Source organism: Acartia tonsa, chromosome 4 (assembly GCF_053477335.1).
Source record: "Acartia tonsa isolate MP-2025a chromosome 4, ASM5347733v1, whole genome shotgun sequence".
NCBI classification, from domain to species: Eukaryota; Metazoa; Arthropoda; class Copepoda; order Calanoida; family Acartiidae; genus Acartia; species Acartia tonsa.
The window spans coordinates 13,401,330-13,414,489 of NC_137263.1; the positions used below are offsets into that span (position 1 = coordinate 13,401,330).

Sequence of the window (13,160 nt, forward strand, 5' to 3'; positions counted from 1 at the left end):
TAAAAATTCCTTAAAATTTTATGCAGATTTCAAATCTATTATATTTATTAAAATTCCGGAAAACTTTTATAGCCTAGTGTTTATAGTTGATTTAGATTTCAGTAAGTAAGCTATACTAGAGATCGTATATTTAGATAATAATTTAATGACATTCCATCGAGTTAAACCAGCAGTTATGTAAAAACCAAGTACTCTGAGGGAGTTAGGAAGAAGTGTTTTTTTTGCAAGGGAGGTTACAACATTCTTACTGGGAAACTGACTAAACCAGATTGGGTTCAAACCTCAGACTTATCCAATTATCACAAGATCATAAAATGCCAAGGTATTTATTATTACAGATTTAAGTTTTCTTTTTACAATTTATAATAGGATGAATTGTCAGAAAGGTGGTTCTCATCGGCTGTCTTGGCTGTATTCAGCCAATTTTTCTTAGCAAGCAATTTAATTATTGATCAGCACAAAAAAATAATAAAACAACCCCAGAAGAAAAGCGATTTTGACCATCAGCAGCCTTAGAGGCAAAACCAACGACAGGATAGCAAAAATTTTAAAAATTAAAAAACATAAAAATCAATATAAGTAAAGTTGGCTTATTTCTATTCTGTCTGCGTTTTGTAGTTTGAGCACTAATGGCTCGTTTCTTCTTTGGACAAATTACTTATGTTAGACCTTTTAAATACATCTTGTTAGTTGCAAAGCTACTCTATAAATAAATGCCTACTTGATAACTTCAGAGTTTTTGTCACATTTTTATGATAATAATAAACTAAAATCAAACACTCCATTTTTTGATAGCAACATTTTTTTCGCAGGGGAATTGGTTCGAATCTCAGCTTAAACCGCGTCATAAAAGAAGACATTATGAAAAGTCTGCTATATCAGACATCCCACACATTTGGCCCATAAACAGTCCCATCATATTACTATGCACAGAAAGGAATTTCAGACAAAGATTGTGCGATAAAAGAGTTGGTTGTCTTTTGGATTATATAGGATCTCGCAACCACTATACGTATGAGGTGTTTTTCTGTACAGAAAGTTTGAATACTTTTGTGGATGTAAATGTGCTTGTTTAAAAAGTTTAAAGACAAGTGACTATGAGTATATGACTGTGTATAATCTTCTCAACAATAACTAAAGTCATTTTTCATGCCCTCTCTCTCTCATTTGTCTTCCCCTCTTTCTACTCTAACAAGGATGATAAAATGGAAGCTAGGAGGCTTAAAAACAAAATTTAAATATATCTTCTTACAGTAGTACACCTAGGAAAGAGCCTCTTTAAAACTTATCTTCTTAAATAGCTCAAAGCACAATATACTTTAAAAGGACCTGCTTAACGTTTATTGCGTAATTAGACTTTTTCTGTGTAGCTTTCTGTCTAATCACCATCGGAACCAGCATGTCAAATATCAATTGATACTTACTGTTTCATCTTTGAAGTTATGTTTCAAAATGTATAGATAGTAATTATATTTGAATTATATTGCTATCTTTATTAATCATAGCCTTAAAATAACTTTATTAGATTAAACTGTAGTGCTAAAGAGCCTTTATAGAAAGTGTAAGCGTTATTGTTGGAATGATGCAACCAAAATAAAGAAAAGCCTCGCTTTGACAAAATCGATGAATCTTCCCAACCTTTCTTTTAAGCGTGAAGAAATTCAATATGGACATTTTGTGATGGCTCCGCGCTTAAAAAACATTTTTCAGAGCTTCATACCTTTTTTGTCCTTTTATGCTAAACTCATCCTAGAGCCTCATTTTTCTTTATTATTCAACCATACTAACATAGATTTGGTTGGGGAACTATATTGACAAAATACAAACAAATAACCTTTCCGAATTGAGCACCAATGTTCAAGGTTTTGAAATGGACTAAAACCTTTAGAACTTACTTAAAATCAAACGAATTTAAACTAATAACAACAAAAATTTTAAATTAATCCAGACATTTGGCTTTATGTAATCTATACCGAGAAGATCTTGTAATCGTTCACGATTTCTAGCTAACATTTATTGGCTATTTTCGTTGGATTGGTCATAGAAGACACAGGTAAAAGAAGATACTCTCTTATGGAATCGCCTATAATAAAATATGCAACATAAAACTGCTTTAATATATAGAATTATTTTGCTTCTTACAAAAAAAATATAGATCGCCAACTCCACCCCCCCCCCTCCCACCCCCTTAAAACCCCCAGTAAAAACACTCCCCTGTACAGGATAATATCCCAGTATGTTCCTTCATGCATAATTATAAATAATGAATGTAAATTGAAAGTTTAGTGTTAAGCGTCGGGTTATAATGATTGATGTTATTGTCCTGAAGAGTGACAGGATGCATAATTTGACCATCAAGCACCCCCCCCCCCCCATCCCCTCAAACCCTGGCCGCTCCTTTTCATTCTATGCTTTTTTCATAGAAGAATAAACACTATGGACTATTTATTACCTGAAAGATTATGTATTTAACTTAAAACTACATTTTGATGAAAAAATACTTTTTAAAAAATACATTAATCATAAAGATGCAACTCAGACCAACCAAAAAAAAGAATTAATCCTAAAAAATAAATTTCAGTAAATTAATATTAACTGTGCATTGTTATTAAAATGATTTTATTAAATATTTATTATTGTGTTTGCTCATAATTCCAAATATATATCACTGTGTTTGGGGAAGTGATTATACCTAACAACGATCCTTTCCTTTCCAGATAAAAGAGTTTAATATACATAGAGGTAGGAAAGGCCTATGCTTTTGGTTACACATTTGTCTGTTAGTATGTTCGGTTTTTCAAAAATATACATATATTTCTTATTTAACATCATTTTATTTCTCTTAATATATAGATTATTTTACAATTGTATTATATCATATTTCTTTTTTTCTTCAACAAAAACAAAATCTAACAAACAAACATACCAAACAAGACGATTTTAAAAATCTTTGGTGGATGGGAGGGACCCCCCTCCCCCTTTTTTAACGTTCTTAAACCAACCGATAAATTAAAGTGTTTACTTAGACTTAGATTTAATTTTCATCATTCTATAGAATTATGTATTAATTCTATTTTGTAAGCAAATATATTATTGGTTATAATAGAGTATGACACCCTTAAGATGCCTCGCTCTATTCTTCACACCTCTATACATAATCTTTAATATTCATAACTAGAATGTTTATATCCATACGTAGATCTGCATAAATAATTAGGTATTTATAAATATTGTTTAAGTGATAATAATTTTCTCTATTACAATCTGTGTAGGACATAGGTAGCGGGACAAAATCAGCCATGGGACGTCATAAAAATGAGTGATCATCCATCTCTATGTCTGATTTTTGAGACACTTTGTCCCGCTACAGGAAATAGTATTTAACTTTTTTTTAAAAGCACTTGGTGAGATTGTAAACCAACAGAAATCTTCATGAACCTAGAAGTATAATTACTAGCTTTGCCCAAGACTCTAGTGGCTACGAAGGTAAAAGTGGGAAGGGGGGGGGGGGGGAGGGATTTACGTTTCTTTTACAAATATTTAAAGATTATTAATCTTTTTAGAAAGGTTTTAGTTTCAGAAAATAGCTTTAAACGATTGTATGACCAACGATAAATTTCCCTGTATAATCCAAGCCACCAGTGTTAGCGAGATCGCTTTAGATGAACCAGACAAACAGACATACACCGTTCTACTTCGTATTTTAGTTTCATACATAATACAACTTAAAAAACGATGTATGTTTATCTGCTCATCCGGATGAAGATTAAGATCTACCGCTGTACCAAATAAGTTCTATTTTTAGGGAATATCCATACCAGAGGCTAGAGGCGAAATCACGAGTACCTTTCAACTTGATAAAATAAGTAGAACATGTCATTGTCCATATTAAAGGTTCTCGTGCAATATCTATTCAGAATATCATCTTCATTTTTAATATGATGCAGACCATTAACATTTTTAAGAGCGAAGCTCTTTAATAATTCAATGTGACGGTAGGTTTATCTGGCTACCAGTGGCTTCACTACTACTGCACTCTTTAAAAAGATCTAAATTGCGCCAAAACGCCAAATCAAATCTTGAAAATAATCACATTTGCCTGGTTTATTACCGGATTTAAAAATTAATTTATCAATGCAGTGATATTATTTATTTTAATTGAATTATTTTTTTAAGAGTAACTTTTTTTACTATACCAAACACGTGAAATTAATTCTGGGACAGGAAAATATTAACTTATATTAGATGTCTTTAACGAAGTTCAATATTACGTTTTGTCATTAAAATATTAAATATTTTCAAACCTTAGCCTCTTTTATAATTCTGTTATCATACTGAACTAAACTTCTGAATAATTAGATTATTTATCATTTCTGAATATCTGTTCTACGCTCATTGGGGTGTTGGTTTCCTTGTTTTAAAAATCTAATTTGCAACATTAAGTTGATATTGTATTCATATAACCGTAATTCTTATTCAATTTTCATCATTTAAAATGGATGACAAATATAAAAATGTTTGCACGTATGCTAAGAAAAAGATCAAAACTGCCCCGAAACGAAGCAGATAAAAGTAAGGACATTTATTGTTTTTAGTTTTATAGGCAGCTTTTCGCATATAGTAAAACTAAAATTGATACGATTAAGTACAGTTTTGTCATACCGAAGGACACGACCAACAAAACTAATATCAATATTACGATTTTATTTTATCATTCGTAGAAAATTGTGTGTAATACGATGCAATACATGACTTTCAGTAAGGTCCAGAACTGGTTCTAATCCAGCAGATATTAATTGTTTCGATGCCATACTGGAAAATGATTTATAAACAAACAAGGATGACAACATCCATAAATACGAAGCTCTGAAACGGTATGACAGACGAGCATTAACTCTTGTAGAATGTAAGAACTGAAAATACAAAATATAAATATATATGTTTTGACAATATTATACGTAAATTTGTTGCAAATCTTCTTAAATTCAGAATACTGTTTAAGGACATACTGACATTTTAAAGACTTGATTATAGAGTTGCTTCACTTATAATATTTACCTTATTGTAATTCGAATCAGTACTACGCTTTGCTTTACTAGAGTTGCTACGCTTTCTAAATTAACTACTACAGGAATCATCATGCAAAGTTTGAAATCGAAATTCTAACATGCTTAAATTAACGAAATTAAAACTACGATTTCATATGTTATTTAACAAATTATTATAGCATACCACACCATTTTTTGATGGTAAAAGTAATGGAGCGAAAATGTTAGTTAATCAGTAATAGAAGTAAACACTTATAGAGAATATTTGCAGCTAAAAATTTAATGCATTCGGGGCTTGTTGAACTTCTCTTTTAAATATTGACAAGTATGGTTTAGTTTGGCACGAATTTTACAATATTTTTCCACAATATTTGAAATAACATTGCTCGATATAAAACTAATTTACAAGGAAGCAAGAATGAAAATAACAAAGAGGCAAAGCTTGACAAAGTAGTAGGTTTCGTCGTTTTTTCACAGTAGATTTTGATAGTTTATTTTAGGTTTGGTTAGATAAATTTTAATGATTGCTTTGCAGGGTTAGGCAATAGGCCCCGCAGGATTAGAAAGTATATGATATACTGATAAAAATATACCTTTCCCTAATGACTTGAAGATATTGATAGTGGGTATAGTTTCATGTAAAAATTTTAGATTTTCTATCGCTTTTGAAATTAATCCTTTCTAAGTTAGAAAATCAAAAAAATTATTACCCACAGAAAACAAAACTATTTTTTTTAATAAAAGCCGCTAGTTTTAAATTATTTAATCAATAATTTTAAATTCTATTTTGTCAATTTAAGTTCTATGCTTTTTGCGAAAACGGCAAAATTTGACAGACTTTGGATTGCTAAGCATCTACAAAAAATATTTATTAAAAGTTTTCTTTTTATATACTGACAATAATAACTGATACATGTAAACAAAAATGGTCGTAGCTGTGAGATAATATTGAAATTTTTGGTACAGAACAGCGCTAGAGTTTAACATGGATAGTTTACTGATTTCATGATACCGAACCATTCCTCGCTTCTTTACTTTTCTTAATCAAATACGACAATTTAGTTTCTTTTCAGCGCCGTATTAAAGTTAAAGACTCAAGCTCAAAACAATGCAAATAAAAAAATCTTGTTAAACTTTGAGGCATTGTATTGACTTACAATTAAGTCCCAGAATCCTAATTTAATTTTCTTACACGTATGCGAGCATCCCCCCCCCCCCCTCCATACCAACAAATATTATATTTTAACATTATAAGAAGAATTTATTTTAACTCACACAACGCATGTTCTGCAAGCTATGCTCTCCCAACTTAGCATTGAGTATGAAATCAGGGAGAGAGTGGACATTGGACTCTTTGTTACAATAGTGTCCAAAGTTTTATAAAAAAAAACTTATTCTTATTCGTTTGCTTTACAACTTTTATTGATTTTCGATAGGTTGGTTCAGTTGAGTGTACAAACCATTCAACCAGTAATTGTAATACAGAAGGATTAATTTTATGCATCTTCATCGGGGATATACATCAATTTTTCGGCAATTTTCTTATCCCTTCAGATCTTAATTCAGTATCTTAATATTCTACATCTATCAAAGTTTAGTAAGGATCTAAAGATGTTTTCTGACTTGAAGTTTGAAAATAATATGGCTTTGAGAGATGGGAAAAATATGATATTTTAGGGTCCATGCAATACCATCATTAAATAAGCGGGCATAGGGCTAACATACACCCACACACAGACACACACACACACAAACAAACACATCACTAAATTTCTCATCTTGCCATATTAAACCTAATAGGATACCTTCTATAATACATGAAACATACGTGGAAAAATATAATGGAGATTGGTAATGGTTTTAAAATACTTTGACAAAAAACGACCTTTGTATCAGTAAAAGGAAGAAAACTATTGGACTTGTGGGAAAACAAATTATGAATAGTTTCTGAATAATGAGAAAATATTTCCTAATTGTTTGTTAAATATCTTTATATAAAGGCTCTTATTTCTGTTTGAAGAGTAAATCTCGGAAACTGCTGGACTTTGTGGATTTTGCTAAGAACTAAGTGAATGCAGCTGAAGGTGTCATAGGGTAAAGTGCGGCTAAAGATGAGAATTGCTTGGGTTTAGTGTTCTGCGGCTAAGGAATCTTAAACGTGGCTACCACTGATGGACGAGTGTGGCTTAGGCTTACTATATCCGCGGCTTCGAGTTCATTTTTGCCCACCCCCCTCCCCACACACACATTAAAAGCCGCACAGCTTGTTGCAGGCCGCAGCATAAATTCTATTACTTTAGAACTACATGGCTTAGGGTTTTTTTTTTAATAAGATCACAAACAGTTAAAGTAGATTTTCTTAAGTAGGTGAGACAACCTTTAGTTTTTTTATATTCCTCAAAGGCCAAGGGCCCAAATAAGCTTATATGAATTTATGTAAGGAATAAATGATTAATGTACGCATTAGACAAATAATTACGCATAAAAAAGTAATGAAATACCCTGATCATTTTTTACAATTAATTTTCGGTCAAGGTTAAAAATGGAATATTTTTTTTCTTTTATTTATTTTAGCTACAAAGTATCAAAATTGAGATATACCAAGATAAAACTATTTGAGAGATAAGATATAAATATGTGTAGAAGGGTATACAAAATTTCTTTATTATTTTAGCAAAGTAAGGTTTGCAATTTAAGTAAAATAAACTTCCGATAACAGATCAAATTATTAGGCAAAATAATCTTCTTCATATGTGAAATCATGCTTTAAGACATATTAAGAACTTTATCAACTTAGTTTTAAAATTTTGTTTTTTTTATTTTTAAAATATATGTACTGTTGTATTGTAATAGACTAGCGGCTTCGCCCCTAGCCTCTAGGGGCTTTGCCCCTAGAAAAAAAATAATTTTCTGCACCAGCACCAGCAGCACCAGCTGCACCACCTGCACCTGCACCAGCAGCTGCACCAGCAGCACCAGGAGTATTTTTTGGGGGGGGGTAAATTTTCATTTTTGGGGGGGTTGGGGGTGTCCCACCCCCCAAGAAAATAGCTTAAAACCACCACAGGACCAGTAGGTATATTCCCTGAAGAGTAGAGCCCATTCGGTTCAGCGGTTACCGAGATCTTAAGCTTCAGACGGACAGACGGACAGACGGACAGACAGACGGACAGACATCGTTCTACTTTGTATTATAGATAATCAATCGCCTTTCATTTTATTGATTGTTTGCAAAATAAAATAAAAACAAGGACGATTAATTCCATAAGTATGGTTTAACAATATTTTAGTGCAATAATTCCAGCTCATACAAAAAAACGAAATTAATTAGAAAAAACACGAAACCTAAACGTGTTTTTTAAGCTCTTGTGGGGGGGGGGGGGGGTGGGGCACTGAGTAAAATTGACGACCTTTTTATCTGTCCCCAAATATTGTTTCATATTTATTTAATTTGTTGGCTATACATTATTTTTGTAATAATTCTACACATGTAAGAAATAAAATTGGCTGATACAGGATGGCAGCAAACCTTGCTGAATCATAATGGTACAAAAAAAAATATTTCATGACTTTAACAAGGCATTAAAATTTGATTAATATCCCATTTTTGTAATAAATAACTTAAAATTAAATCGTCTAAGCCAATTTTTTTATTCCAGGTTTGATTCTGATAAATCCCTATACATACATACAATACAGTACAATTGCGTTCGAAGTGGCGTAAGGACTTAATTTAATTATAGAGTATCTGCGCTACAAATAAATATTTAGGACCACATAACATTGGATAGGTTATATTAGTGTCAGAACCCAGCAGGCTATCTTCATTTATATTCATGCACAACAACAATATTGCATTGATTGTACTAACTAATCTATTCTATCTATAATACAAAGTAGAACGATGTTTGTCTATCTGTCTGTCCATGGAAGCTTTGTAAATATCTTTGTATGGTTTTAGGCTATATTCCTGACTTCTCCTACCCTTCCCTAGAGACCAGGGGCAAAGCAACTAGTGTAAAAAAAGTAGTTGAATATCTGTCTTTCTATGTCACTTTAGATTAACAAAATTATAGGGCAAGGAGGTTATTCTTTCTTGTGACACTTTGTAATGTACCAGGAAAGATTTAATATTGATATCATGTAATTTAAAAGCATTGACTCTGAGGGCGCAGCCACTAGTAATTCAATATAAGTCAAATAACAATACATACAGTCATTAATTATTGTCACTTGAATTAGTTTTTTTTTTGGTTTTGTAAGCCTTATTTTATAAGTTTAATTGTTTATTTATTTTCATTCTTTTCTTAGTGATAATCAAATTCTATTTTTATTTTATATTGCAATCATAAAGTCATAAATCCTTGTGAAATATTTCCACTCCACACAGCAAAATTTGTCATAATGTAAGGACACAAAAATATGATATAAACTGATCAGGCCTTGATGCAATATATTTAGTAACACTATTTCTATCAATCAACCAGCATTTCATAATTTTATTACTATGTTTGTATCCTTTGTTTTTTTTTATTCCAATACACACCGTGGGGCAACCACAGGATTGAAATATGGTTTTGCTGGGCATCGCGTTTTAATTTGATTTTTGGTCCGACACTTAATAACTTATTAAACCCGCGACCGTGGCTCAACACGTAGCGCATCCGCTCGTCGTCGGGAAGGTGTTAGGTTCGAATCTCGGTCCGACACCGCGTCATAACTAAAGACGTTAAAAATTTTCCCACTGCTACTATGTCAGATGCGCGACGTAAATAGTTAGAGTGGGGGGAATGCCTTGGCCCAAAACAAGCGCAACTCGTTACCATGCACAGTTAGGACTTCTCAGACAAAGGTCGTGCATCACAGAGAGTTGGTTGTCTGTAATGTACTGTACCACGGGTATGAGGTGAAGGACCAAGAGTCTGGCCTTGAGTTGACAAGTTGACTGTTCAGTCCAGGTGCAACTCACCCATACGACATTAGCAACATTGATAACTTATTCACCAGTTCTGGTTTCGTTAGCACTCCTCTCCCTCAAGGGGAATTAACTATATTTTTAAAGATTTAATTTATTTTTTAAATGCTATAAATTAAAATAATATGTTGATATAGCTAATAGACAGTGTGGCTGGGGGTGGATGATTCTTCCTATCAATCCACTCAGGTTTTTTTTAATAGGCTCGGTAAATTGCGGCTTCTATTTCAATTTTGTTTAAATAAGTATTGCTTTTCTAGCTAAAAATCGCTTGGTAAGGATGGTCACAGCTAAGTAAGGCTTCTGAAAGTTGTTTGGCGCGGCGTATGGCAGCTTTGATTTAGCCATGATTTAAACTTCAAGGGGCTGACATTAGGTTTATAATTATATATCACCAAAAAAATTACTTTTAGATAAAAACTAAAGATGAGAGTCCATCAACTTTGTGTTGGAATACTTCTGATTTTGTTCTCCCAAACTCAAGCTGATGACACTGTATGTATTCTAAAAATTTATATAATATTACTTGGATGTTACACCAGATTTTCGTGTTATCTAATAAAGAAACTCACAGCGGGCTAAAATAACGATACTCCCTATCCACCCCCTTTACCTTTATCCCCTCCCCTCCTACTGGAAGAACGAACTGACCAACAAAAATTTACCTAAATTAATGAAAAAATATTTCCCCTGTAATAATATCCACCTATATTCTGTATCCATTTTTCTAGAGCATGGCTACTCTTTAATTATTCTTCATAAGTTTTGGTTTTATATATAGAAAAAGTTATCAGACTAATAGAAATGCAGCAGTTTCTTTAATCATTACAGCAAATGTATGTCTTAAATTTCAAAATTTAGATTTTAAATAAACTTCTCATGCTTTCATCAATGTGTCTATATAGCACTGAAATCCTCCCCCCTTGTTTTCTATGCTACTAAAGGGGTCACTAGCCCAGTACCCATTATAACCTAACCTGCTCTAAAGTAATAAACAATTAAGAATTTTGAGGAAAATTACCGACTAATTTTAACTTTGAAAATTCTAATATCTCTTGATCTTCTATTGACTCATCTTTAGTTTACTTGCTGTATGGGAGGTTGGAAAGAAGTTCGTGGAACCATCCTTTGTTCAGCACCTTGTTGTCCAGGATATGAGGAACAGGTATAGTTTATAATATTATTATAGTCAGAGTATGGAACTATACTTTGTTCAGCACCTTGTTGTCCAGGATATGAGGAACAGGTATAGTTTATAATATTATTATAGTCAGAGTATGGAACTATACTTTGTTCAGCACCTTGTTGTCCAGGATATGAGGAACAGGTATAGTTTATAATATTATTATAGTCAGAGTATGGAACTATACTTTGTTCAGCACCTTGTTGTCCAGGATATGAGGAACAGGTATAGTTTATAATATTATTATAGTCAGAGTATGGAACTATACTTTGTTCAGCACCTTGTTGTCCAGGATATGAGGAACAGGTATAGTTTAATGTTATTATAGTCAAAGTATGGAACCATTCTTTGTTCAGCACCTTGTTGTCCAGGATATGAGGAACAGGTATAGTTTATAATACTATTATAGTCAGAGTATGGAACTATACTTTGTTCAGCACCTTGTTGTCCAGGATATGAGGAACAGGTATAGTTTAATGTTATTATAGTCAAAGTATGGAACCATTCTTTGTTCAGCACCTTGTTGTCCAGGATATGAGGAACAGGTATATTTATAATATTATTATAGTCAGAGTATGGAACCATTCTTTGTTCAGCACCTTATTGTTCAGGATATGAGGAACAGGTATAGTTTATAATATTATTATAGTCAGAGTATGGAACTATACTTTGTTCAGCACCTTGTTGTCCAGGATATGAGGAGCAGGTATAGTTTATAATATTATTATAGCCAGAGTATGGAACTGAACCTTGTTCAGCACCTTGTTGTTCAGGTTATGAGGAGCAGTTATAGTTTTTAATACTATTATAGTCAGAGTATAGAAATGAATCTTGTTCAGCACCTTGTTGTCCAGGTTAAATGCGATGTCACAAACTTGTAAATTGATAATGGATAAAAATATTTTTAAAGCGAAGCTTTCTATTATTAGGGTCGGTCCGTCAGTCAGTAGCGGGTGATTCCTATTACAGTCAGGTACAGTTTAGAAATCATAGTAACTCTATAGTCGTTACCAGAATGTCTGTACGTCCATAGGACAACGTGGTACGATGTTTTAAGCGAAGCTTCTCTATAACAGTCATCACAAATATAAAACATAACATCAAGCTTGTCCTTTTTACCTTTTGATTAAATATTTACGCTTCTATCAAACATAACTATTATTGTTTCAGGCTGAAAACACTCCACTTGTATCTCCAATTATAACCTGCAAGAAAATTGCCAATTTTTACAATCAAAATCAACATCCAAAGTTTATGAAGTGGAATGCCATTTTTAAGAAGGAAAATCTTTATAGAAAGAAGAAGTAAAAACACATTTTAAGAATCATGTTATCACAAAAAGCTGATTAATTGTACATTCATTTATATGTTATTGATGTTAAAAAGATATAATAATGCAATTTTAAAGAAATTAATAAAAAAAGATAAAACCCAATGAATTGTATCATTATTATTAATATTATCTAAATATTATGAGATTAGTCTATTAGTCTATAATGTATAAATTATAAATATTTCGTAACAAATTACTAAAATAAAATATTTTGCTGTTGTTAAAATAATTCTTCAAAAATAAACTTAAAAATAGTTCGGCAGCTAAAAAAGATAACATTTTCTAAGAAGTGATTTGTTTTTGTATGTACTTTAAGATCCCGAGAACCACTGACTGAATTAATTGTGTTCTTAATTCCAGGAAAAAATTAAGGATTAAAGCTTACAATATTAAAGTAGGAAGATAATGTAATAAAAACTAAGTTCTCAATAAGTGTAATTTTGACTATCTGCCCAACTGGAAAATGAATGTTGTTGAATGATTTTTCAAATTCCCAAAGTGGACACAAGAAATCATTTTTACTTCCTCTAAATCCGTATGCTACCACTTCCGTATAATTTTGAATATTCGCAAAAACACAAAAAAAGTTACATTAATTTCTAATTTTTAAGGGAAAAAATT

The 13,160-nt window shown here is 31.9% G+C and overlaps 1 long non-coding RNA gene across 1 annotated transcript; it reads left to right on the forward strand.

Annotated features, from left to right (window-relative positions):
- The first annotated feature begins 10,440 nt into the window (after positions 1 to 10,440).
- LOC145318229 (uncharacterized) lies at positions 10,441 to 12,635 on the forward strand. The gene is made up of 3 exons (XR_013879261.1): positions 10,441 to 10,518; positions 11,105 to 11,188; positions 12,377 to 12,635. It is a non-coding gene; the product is annotated as an uncharacterized LOC145318229 (long non-coding RNA).
- Positions 12,636 to 13,160: the final 525 nt, after the last annotated feature.